Source organism: Nuphar pumila, chromosome 5, assembly GCF_984573655.1.
Source record: "Nuphar pumila chromosome 5, dmNupPumi1.hap1.1, whole genome shotgun sequence".
Classification (NCBI taxonomy): Eukaryota; Viridiplantae; Streptophyta; class Magnoliopsida; order Nymphaeales; family Nymphaeaceae; genus Nuphar; species Nuphar pumila.
The window spans coordinates 54,292,020-54,302,977 of NC_143253.1; positions in this window are offsets into that span (position 1 = coordinate 54,292,020).

A 10,958-nucleotide genomic window follows, 5' to 3' on the forward strand; every position below is an offset into this window, starting at 1 on the left:
TATGATTAAATTTTTAATAAAATTTAAAAATGATGAGTGCCAATTTAAAGAAAGCACTTGGAAGTGAGTGAGAAGCCTGAGAGAAAATACATAAAAAAAATTATGAAAAGTAAAGTGAGAAAACATACAAGAAGTTTGATGAAGTGTGTAAAAAGCATAGGAGAAGAGTGGGGAAATCGAGATTTCTATCAAGTTTGGGAAGCGGCTTCCCACCTATCTAAGAAGCTTTCAGTAACTTTGTTCTGAACTAAAAGAATACTCGCCCTCCTCACAAAAAGATGACCAAGAACAGCAATGTTTTTTTTATTCATAGAAAAAACAGTCTTTCTAGAGTCAAACTGCTGTTCTTGATCAAGCAAGCAATGTTCTTGATCAAGCAAGCAAGGAGTAACATTACAAATATATATTCCTCCACATTTTCATGATGTGGCAATTAACTCCAAAGTATATATACACGTAGAACCTCTCTCTAATCCAAGATCTCACCTCGGTAATTTTCAAATGGTAACAGGTCCTTATGATTAAGGTAAAGTGCCAAAATTTGTCACCCTTTGAGATTTGGTCAGGATTCATGCAGCTCTTTTGTTTCTTTCTGACCCATCTCGAGTGGGTGCAAAACTGCCATTGTCATTTCTGAGACAGGATCAGGTCATCCATGTGATGAATGGCAACCCAAACATTGTGATTGGATAGTTTACATCTCAGATGGGTCTCGTAAAAATTTTCAAAGCCATTCATCTTTTAGATGAACGGCATCTAAAGCACAAAAAATGATCGGCTGAAAAACAAGAAAAACTGGTGGTGTCTGGGTTGCCGATGAATGGCATCTCTTAAAGAACAAACGCAACCATTTTGAATCTCGTGCATGTCCAAATCCATGACGATATCAACTGCATGGCATCCAATGCACCTCTAACGATATGGCAGTGTTTGGGTTGTCGTACATCTCAACGTGAAGACCTCATTTCTTTCAATGGTTTTGGAAATGGCCACGTGTAAAATCCTCACCAACGAATGGGTTAGAATCACAAGAAAATGGGTGGGATAGATTAGACTAAGAGATGATTGTATCAGGTCTGGATCATTCATAAAAACCATACAAGGATTACATAAATCAGACTACGTCAGTACCTTGTAAAATAAATATTTTTTTTCAAAGTTTTTCACGTTGAAAATTTAAGGACCTTATTCAGAGTTTTTGTCTAACCTGGGTTTGGTATAAAAATTCCATAAACCATACCCGACTCATTTAACAACTGGTCTTCACATGTCCGACCCGAATATTTAATTGAACACCTTTCTTTGTTACCAAACTCTTATCTTACTGGATCGTGTCATACCTGACTCGTTGACACCCCTAATAAGTACCACATACCTGCACCATGGCTAGTTTTTCGGGGAAATAGGAGAGATGAAGGTTGTGTGGTGGATCCATTTGAATTATTCATGATGAAGCTAGGACAGCCTTCCTCTCTAAGCTGTCCAAGTCAAGCCCATTTTAGACACCCGTATCATCAGTTAATATTCACTGTTAAAGCTGAGTAGTTATTCCTTCCAAGCTTACCTTCTCGTTTGAGATGGAAAGAAGGAAGAGTTCTTCTTATTGACGTAACGGGTGGGTTGGATGGAAGTCAAGTTCCTTGAGGTTGGGTGAGAATCAAAAATGGCTATTAGGACCTCAACAACCTTTTTTTTATTTTCGCGTTTGTCATTGCCACCTAGTAGAATTTTTTTTCTTTCATGGATAAGACTCGATTGCCGCCTATACGGATTAACAACTCAATTGGGAATGAAATATTCAACTATTCTCGTCAAGGAATAAATCAAGTCCTTTCTTTCTACTTACTCGATATTTCATTCAAATTTTTGAGGTTGAAAGAGAATAGTTATCCTCCTTCTTGATGGCGTATTATGGAGATCATGAGTAGGGATGACAGTGGGGCGGGGGACAAGGTCTCCACCCCCGCCTTCATCCCCGTTTCATGTCCTCCATCCCCGGTTCAAACGGGGATGAGGCGGGGCGGGGATCGTGGTGGGGACGGGGCGGGGCGGGGCGGGGAAAAGTGCACGTCCATCCCCGCCTCCACCCTCGGACGAGGATGGATTTTAACCTTCGTCCCCACCTCCATCCTCGTTTCATACCCTTCATCCCCGGTCTAAACGGGGCGGGGCCCCGCTTTCCCCCGGTCCACTGCCATCCCTAATCATGAGAATTTTTTTTGTATTTATAACCCGAAAAAACCGCACCTGGCACAAAGACTAGGTCGCGCTACATGGCAGCGTAAAACTCTGAGGCTAGGACCCCTACCATCGAGACAGGGGTCCATAGGAATCAAACCTTGACTGCCCTGCCCGTCTAGCAGCCAAAGCCCCACCCCACAAAGCCACCCCCCCCCACCACCCCTTGGGGTTTGCATCATGGGGTGAGGATGCAAGCCTGCTTTCATAAAAACTGATCTGGTCAATCGATTGTACAAGACTCTGCATAGATAGGTGCCTAGGTCTGTGTCCACGATGACACACTTGTTCCTGATCTCATTTGGATTTTACCTTCAGGGTTTGCTTTGACCAGACTCTGCAGGCATTTTAGACTTTGCAGTCTTCTTTTTGGATACATCTTATTGCATAAACAGGGCAAGCTTGGGCATTACCTTGGCAAGGGACGGCCATCATTCTTCACAGGCCTTGAAGCTATTAGCCGTTGTGCTAGTTTCAAACCCTTTGTGGCAACTCTCTTTGGGGCAAGGGCAAGCTCACGGAGTTTTACGGTATAAGGACAGCCATCATAGGTACGTCTGGCAAAGTCAGCGCGATTAGGTCTCTGATCCTGAAGTGGTTTTTCGGTGTAAATATAAAAAAATAGGACCCTGTCCTTTTTACTATTTAGTCGTGTTTGGTACGGAGCTAGAGGACGCTGCCCTTTTTACTATTCCTTCTTTCAGGACACTTTGTGGCCCTATCAAAGCAAAATTGTCGTCTTATACCTCCGCTTGTGACCTTGTATTGGGACGTTGCAAGCTCAAATCCCAATGGTATCATTGTATAATCGTGGGTGTAGATGATTTTTTGCTTAATTTAATTTACATCGTAAAGAACATGCATTAGAATATATATTTTTTATGCACATGTGTTTTTTAAAAGGTTATAAAATCAATGGCTAGAAATTCTAAATTTGTTAATAAATTGATTCGATTAAAACATGTTCTTTGGTAAATAAACAATGCCCAACGCAACTAAAGGTTCAGATTCGATAAAAAAAAATGCCTGCAATGACGTTTTTTCATTCGAACAAAAATGGATCCTGATTAGAACATTTCTCCATCGTCAATCCCACTGGAGAAACAAAATGATCATTGAGATAGAACTTAGGACACCAGGACAAAATGAGACAAGCAGCCAAGTCTTGTTGCTCCTCGGACTTCATGTGAAGGGAGGACGAGTACATGTGACACCAAAGCATTATTGGCAGCATCCCCCAAGCACAGGTACATGTTCGCATTAAATGTCTCCCGTCACGTCATATCACCTAGGGATACAACCTATATATGAAATCTATGTGATATATATATATATATATAGATACCCAAGCTAAGAAAACCATAGGCCTTAACCACACACGTGCGTTAATTAAGTTTAATCGCGTGTCATCATGTCAAGACCCTCACAACCACCCAGCGGGTCACACTAGGTAAGAAGTAAGAACTCTTAATGGTGTACTTAGCCCTCCTCCGAACGTTTGTCCCAGTTTGCCCTCATGTAGTTTGGATCTCTGACCCAAAAGTGACATGGTATTTTTGTAACTGAAATCTAGTTTGAAAAAATGGACGTCTGTATTGTACAAAAAATTTACACATTTTCTCAAAGTGCTTCGTAACTTTTGAAATCCACCTCATGTCAAATATCACACACAACAAACTTTGTTAAAACTTTTTTAACCCTTTTCATGTGTGAAACTCATGAAATTCACGCCATATATCGCTCCCTTAAGTCAGGTATCACAAACTCTCACTCAAAAAGATGTTCATATATTATTTTTGGAGATATCACGAAGTTCACATAATCATATTTGTGAACATTATGATAAACTCAAACCTCAAAACTTCACAAATACCTTACTAAGTTCGCATATATAATATAAAATTTGCATAAAAAAATATGAACATCTTGTTAAACTGAACCTCATAACCTCATAAATATCTTACTTAATCTACACATACCTCATTACGTTCGCATAAAGATATATTAGAAGTTAAACTGAACCACATAACTTCTCAAATATTGGACTAAAGTCACTTATATGTAGTAATCAACGCATATACCTCATAAAGGTCGCACTCCTAAACGATTGAGTATAAAAACCGATTGTCCACACCCAGGGCTATTTTTGCAAAAACTAGGGTTCTTTGTGGTCTCTAACCTGCTTTCCTTCGGTGACTTTTTTGGCAACTATTTTTGATGATTCATCGATAACACTTCATCCTCGAGTATTCCAGAATCACCGATGATGATTTTTTTTTTGTAAGGACATCTTTAATGGCTGAACCGATTATTTTTTTTGAAACAACGGCTTGAATCAGCTACCTTTTTTAAAAAATGGCATGAGTTAGTTCTTTTATGAAAGAATTTCATGGTCTTCAAGTTATCTTTGTATGTTTAATAGTCTATTTCATTTGTTTCAACGATTCATATGCCTATATCCTTCAGTTTGTTTGTTTATATGTTGTGTATCTTGTATGGTAAACATGGTATGTTGGGAACATTGTTTGATTCTTTTGTTGTTTTCTTAATGATTCAGGTTTTTGCATTGTCAATATGTTATTTTGTTTGTTTTTTGTAATGCTTTTTTAATAGCTTATGTCATGTGTCTATGTTGTCTGCCTGTTTACCTATGCCTTGTTATTGTAGGAAATTCTGATTTTTTTTAATATAATTTATCAACTGCAAAGACTGTCGGAGGGGTCTATACCCATATCATCTAGTGTTGAAGCACAACAGAAAAAGCCAAAGAAAAAAAATTATGAACTGGGTTATCTTATGTAATATGAATCATGAAGTAAGCTTAACACATGGATAGAGAGGGAACTACATCCAGTGCCAAGAATCTCAAGTGCCTGACTTTTTCACAAAAAAATACACCATCAGTAAACACACAAATTTGCACTCAAACAATCAGCAGCAAACACCTTCAATGTTGGCCAAACAATAACTAACAGTTTCAAAGTGGACCATATATAAGGCATAATATGCAGAAAAATATGAAAGTGTTTGTAGCCATAATCTTGTCGACCATCCCAAAAGCATCTATGGAGGGGGAGTGTCATGACCCAAACTCCAGGGAGGTCCGATAGTGCAAGTCTAGATATGTAAATCAGGGTAGGGGTGAACCAGTGGTTGATAGACACACGACAAGTGTATGGCTTGTTGCAGAGGCAACAACAATGAGGCATGGCAGGCCGTCGAGCATGTCCTATGTTAGAGGAAACATTGCATCCGAATCAGCGTGAAGGGGGACATAATGCACAGTGTGGCCATGACATAGAGCAATTGACACAGTCACATAAATTATGAGAGAAGGGGTGTGTCCTGGGAGACATCCATAAAAATGGAGAGAGAGAGAGAGATCTTGGCGGACAGATGGAGACATGCTAGCGGATGGGGGTAACATGTCTCCAACTGGCCGATGGGTGGATGCAGAGGATGCACACATGAGGAAGGAGAGCCTTCCCTCAAAACCAAACTCAGAACCTTGAATGAAACTTAGAAAAACAACCTTAAAAAACCTCATTGAAAAATAAGAAACTCTACATACGTATTTATAGAACAAAAAGACTAAGATAAATTGTACAGTCCCTCCCAGAGAGAGTATTGTTGTGAATAGGACTCCTCTCTCTCTCATCTGCACAAGTCCTAGCTAGGCAGGACTCTAGCTCGACAATAGGGCCTGGGGTGGATCTGTGTCTGACGGGACATATCTAAGGTACGATTCATAACAATCCACCCCTCTCAAACACGCCTTGTCCTCAAGGCAGAAACTCTAGATACTCAACTGCTATCTAGTCTTTCTCTTCCTAGGTGACTTCGTCCACCCTACTCCAGGTCTACTGAACTAAGACCTTGGTGATCAAGTGGTTGTCCTTCCTTCTCCTTCTCTTCCCAAGAGGTTTGAACGACTGGGGTGAGGTATCACCGAGGTCCGGTAGGGCCAGACTCTCACCGGGTGACTCTCCCTTGTATGGCTTAAGGAAAGAGATATGAAATGAACTTGGGCTCCTGTTAGGGGGTCCAAGTGATAGGCCATTGTCCCAATCCTCTCTAAGACAAGGAAATACCCATAGAAACAAGGCACTGACTTGTGACGTTGTACCCATTGTAATATCCCATGTAAGTGAGGTGGCAACCTTAGGAGCACAAGGTCACCTACTTGTAGTTTTCCTTGTCGATGTCACTGATTATATGTCTGCTTCATCCTATCCTACACAAAGACCATGTTCTTAAGCAACAAGACTAAGAGGTGATCTCTCTATAGTAACACTGACTCAACTGTGTTTGATCGTGCAACCCCCATAACATAGTCGACTATGGTTGGTGGGGGTCATTTGTACACTATCTGGAATGGGGTCGTCTGAATGAAAGAGTGATAGGTAGTGTTGTAGGACTACTCGGCCCACGAGAAGAGTCTCACCCACACCTTGGGTCTATCACCTATGAAGTTATGGAGGTAGTCCTTTAAACATCAGTTTAGTATCTCTATCTATCTGGGGATGATAGGCAATGGCCAGCTTGGTACCCTGTAATCGAAAGAACTCTACCTAGAAGGTACTGATAAACATTGAATCTCTATCACTGACGACGGTACAATGCATCCCGTGCAGGCGAAACACCATGTACAAAAAACTCCATGATGGATGTGGTAGTTTAAAATTGAGACATAACCAAGAAATGCTTATACTTGGACAAATGGTCCACCACAACCATAATTGTGGACTTTTCCGACATAGAGGGAAGCTCGTTGATGAAGTTTATCGATATGTCCTCCCAAACATGGTTTGGCACCCATAGGGGAGGTGGTCTCATACTTGACCCTCTGACACACATCATATTGTCCCACAAACTGCTGAACCTGCTTCTTCATACCCCTCTATGCAAACTCCCTACTCAAACATTGATAAGTCTGTTGGACCCCTTCATGTCCCGCTGTGGGAGTCACGTAGTACTGCTCTATAAGAAGAGTCATCAAGTTGGATTCGGGAGGAACTACTATCCAACCATTGTGCATCACCAAGTTCCCCCGAATCTCGAGTTCAGAAGCCTTGCCTCTCCAGATCTACACTTGTACTGTAGAGAGAAAGTCGTGCACTATATAATATTGCTAGAGGTTGTCCAGAAAGGGGATGATGACGATGGTCATGCTGAGACTAGGGGTGGAAATCGGGTCAGGTTGGCGGGTTGGCGGGTCGGGTTGGCGTGTCAGCATACCTCAACCCGAACCCGACTCGTTTATTAAACGGGTCGGCTGTGGCAAACACGAACCCGACCCGTTTAATAAACGGATAACCCGACATGACCTGCCAACCCATTTAATAAATGGGTTGGGTCGGGTAAACGGGTTTTCAGGTTGGCGGGTCGGATTGGCGGGTTGACGGATCGGGTTGGCAGGTAGACAGGTTGGCGGGTCGGGTTGACGGGTCGGGTTGACGGGTCGGGTTGGCGGGTTGACGGGTCGGGCAGACGGGTTGGCGGGTTGACCCACCCGCCTAACCCGTTTATTAAACGGGTCAGCCGGGTTGGCAGGTTGGCATACCCCCAACCCGAACCCGACCTGTTTAATAAACAGGTTACACGGGTCGACCCGTTTATTAAACGGGTTGGCTTAAGCCCAACCCGAACCCGCCTAAGAGGCGGGTTGGCGGGTCGTGTCAGAAATTGCCACCCCTAGCTGAGACATGTCAACTCATCCTCACGACCCTATCGTGAGAGGGCATCAGCCACTTGATTATTGACCCCCTTGCGGTACTGGATCTGAAAGTCATACCCTAGGAGCTTCAAGACCCACTTCTGCTAGGTAGGAGTGTTCACTCACTTGTGCAGCATATACTTGAGACTCCTATTGTCTGTTCTGACTATAAAGTGTTGACCAATTGGATATGGGCACCACTTGTTCACAACCAAAATGACAGCCTTGAACTCCTTCTCGTACATGGATAGGCCCTGCTTCCCAACGATGATGACCTTATTGAAGTAAGCAACGAGGTGTTTATGCTGCATAATAACAACCCCTATACCGAGGCTAGATGCATCAATGTCAACCACAAAAGTCTGCATGAAATCTGGTAAGTCCAGAATGGACGCCCATCGTAGCCTCCTTCAGAGACCCAAAGGCTGCGGTAGCCTCTTGGCTCCAGTGAAAGGTGTCCTTCTTCAAGAGTATTGTTGGGGGGTGGGTGATCTAAGCATAACCCCAGTAGTACTTGGTAAGGCCTATAAATCCATGTAGTTTCTTGAGTGACTGTGGTACCGACAAACTCTACATTGCCTCGACCTTTTCATTGTTCATCTCAACACCCTGACCCAAAACAACATGTCCCAAGTAATGGACATGGGTCTGACCAAAGCAACACTTGGTCTACTTAGCATATAACTTTTGCTCAATGAGGGTCTTCAGAGTAATCCACAGGTAGCGCATAAGGTCTTCCCAAGAAGGGTTATAGAACATGATGTCGTCAAAGAAGGCTTGTATGAACTGTCATAGATAGGGCCAAAATATATGATTCATTAGGCTCTGAAAGGTTGCTAGTGCGTTGGTGAGACTGAAAGGCATCACCAAGAACTCGTAATGACCATCGTGAGTCTGAAACACGGTCTTATTCACATCGTTAGGGGTCATGTAGATTTAGTAGTAGCTAGATCAAAGGTCCAACATCGAAAAGTAATGTGCCCCATGCAACTCGTCCAACAACTCATTGATTACCAAAATCAAGTACTTGTCCTTAATCATGATCTTATTAAGGGCCTAGTAATCTATACATAACCCCCTACGATTTGTCATTCTTCTTTATCAACATAACCAGAGAAGAATACAAACTCTTGCTAGCTCTGATGATCTCATCTGAGAGCATCTCTCTTACCAGACATGCAATCTCTAGCTTCTAAGCTTGCATATACCTATAGGGCCATACATTTGTGGGCTTAGCTCACGACTCGATGAAAATCACATGGTCGTGGAATTGTGAAGGTGGTAGGCCATTAGGCTCTTCAAACACTGTAATTAGCTCCTGCAACAAAACCTTTAGGTCGACCGATGTCTATGTAGGGGTCATGGTTACCCCATTTGTGGCTACCATCAAAAACATCTAAGAGACTCCCTCTCGAACAACCTTGGTAAATTATTTAGACTCGGCAAGATAATAAGGCATCCTAAGAGGAGCTTGAGTCGAGACCTAGTAGCCTCCATAGTCAAACTCCATAATCATGTTCTTGAAGTTCCACCTGACAAAACCCAAGGACTAGAGCCACTGCATCCCTAGGACTACATTTGAACCCTTAGTTGGTAGTATAAACATGTCCCTGGTTAGGACGGTTCCCTAGATCTCCAGTCGAACTCCAGAGCAAAGGGCAATACATCTGAGTATGCTCTCATTTCCAACCACTGCCTCAAAAGGCTACTAAGGGGTGATCGAGTACTTGTCTTTTTTAGTTGTTTGCACGCATATGAAGTTGTGTGCTAAACCGATAACAATCAAGACTGAAATTACCAATTGACCAATTCTACCTGGTACCTTTATCGTCTGGGGTACCTCCACATTGGCCAATGCATGATATGATACCTTTGGAGACTCCTCCGGAGTGTTCTTTTCTGAATTCATCAATTTGGCATCACTGATCTTGTCCTCTGCCTCACTGTCGCATATGTACAAATTCAGAGCCTTACACTTGTGGTCCAGAATTCATACCTCATCTTAAAACAGAGGCCTTTTCTCAGGCGTTATTCTCTTTGCTCACGAGAAATGTGCCTCACTTGAACCCTAGTACACTCCTAGAGGGGTTCTTGGCCCGCTCAAGAGACTTCTGCTGAACAGTCTCCTATGAAGGGCGAGTTGTAATCCGATTGGAAAATGGGTTCCTCAAGGACATAAATCTCAGAGTGGACGTCTCGCTAGCACAGGTCCAACATGAGCTCTTTCTAGATAGTTTCTCCTCGGCCCCATGTCCCAATTCAAAATTTTGCATCAGGGTGACGGGTCTCGCGGTTTGAACCTCAATCTGCACATCTGGCTTGAGGCTCACAATAAAGGTCTCAATCAATGCTTCTTGGGACCACTCAATAATGAGGTTGCTTAATCTCTCAAACTCAGCTTGAAACTGGACCACACTATTTTTCTGACTAATCTAGGACAGTGCGATGTGGTGGTTGGTGTAGGAAGACATACCAAACCACTACACCAAGGCTCACAAAAAACTGCCCAACGGGGTCTCCCCCAACTGAGATTCATACCAATAGTACCATCATATAATTCTTTCTTCAAGTAAATCTAGGCGAAGGAAACTCGATCATCATCTGGCATTTTCTTAATCTTGAAGTATTGCTCGGCTCGAAACACCCAACTCATGGGGTCAATTCCAAAAAATCTAAAAATTCCCTTTTTGCCCCTAGCCCCATCCTCTGAATAAATCGGGTCAATTTTTAATCAAAATTCCATTTATTTCTTAGATTCACTAGAATCCAGATTCAATTTTCATATCTGACCCAATCTCGGACCCAGATCGGATATCTGGATCTAATTCTGATCCAGGATCATCTATTCTTCAAAAAATAAAAAAAAATCAATTCTTTGTATTTTCTCAGAGGTTTTATCTAGATTCATTCTCAATCTGGGATCCTAACTCCATATTTTCTCAAAATCTCAGATCCAGAACTGTTTCTGAAACCCATTTCCAAAATTAACCCTACTTTTCTCAAA